Genomic DNA, 845 nt, shown 5'->3' with positions numbered 1-845 from the left:
GAAAGGCGGGGCATAGAGGAGAAACAATAATGTACAGTATGTGGAAAATAATGTGTTTTTTGAACCTTAAAATGCATAAACACATTTCATTACACCATATACACAAAATAATGTTCTTTTTACCAACATCGAATGAACCCTAAGCTCTGGGCGTTTTTTGGAATTTTCGCCCTAAATTTTTCATACTCAAATTCAAATGTTTGCCCTACACACATACAATGGAGGAAATTTAAAAAAATGGTTTCATTGTAAATAAAACCCTTTGAACTACAAAATATGAGTGGAATTCTTTATAAATAACATTATATACTTTTCAACTATTACTATAAACACAAAAAAAACATAGGCGCTTTTTGAGTTTTAATTTAATATATTTTTTTGAGATTGTGATTTCTTTTCCAATCTCTTTACAAATCAGAGTTTTGGGTGAATAAATAATGACAGAATTTTCATTTTAGGGTGAACTAACACTTAAAGGACCTAAGTGGGTTAAAGGGTTTTTGAGATTCTGTAATTCAGGTTCTGTTAGGCTCAACTCGCTGGAATTTACCTTGTTTGATGCCCCTACATGCCAAAAAGTACCAGAAAAAAGAATCTTTCAAATAACAGCTTCTAAACAGGAGTTAGAACATTATTTGTGAAGCGATTGAAAATGTCCAAATTTGCATCGAAATGTGTCATGGTGAGTTTCTCTTGCAAAAACAGGCTTTATAAAACACATTAACCCCACAATCCTATTGTACTCTGTGCCATAAGCACTTTAATTGATTATTTATTGAATTATGTTTCATTTTTATGTTTTTCTAAGTAGTAATATACAAAATGGCACAAGCGAATTGGACCAA

At 31.1% G+C, this 845-nt stretch overlaps 1 long non-coding RNA gene across 1 annotated transcript in view; it reads right to left on the bottom strand.

Moving 5' to 3' along the window:
- The window catches only part of LOC107575496 (uncharacterized), an 18,451-nt gene extending 18,241 nt beyond the window's left edge, over positions 1-210 (bottom strand). Inside the window, exon 1 of the long non-coding RNA XR_001607886.1 lies at positions 139-210. This is a non-coding gene — a long non-coding RNA (uncharacterized lncRNA). The remainder of the gene's footprint in view (positions 1-138) is intronic.
- Positions 211-845: the final 635 nt, after the last annotated feature.

This window comes from Sinocyclocheilus grahami, unplaced genomic scaffold, assembly GCF_001515645.1.
Source record: "Sinocyclocheilus grahami isolate Dianchi unplaced genomic scaffold, SAMN03320097.WGS_v1.1 scaffold2676.1, whole genome shotgun sequence".
Lineage (NCBI taxonomy): Eukaryota > Metazoa > Chordata > Actinopteri > Cypriniformes > Cyprinidae > Sinocyclocheilus > Sinocyclocheilus grahami.
This window is presented reverse-complemented; position numbering and strand designations above follow the sequence as displayed.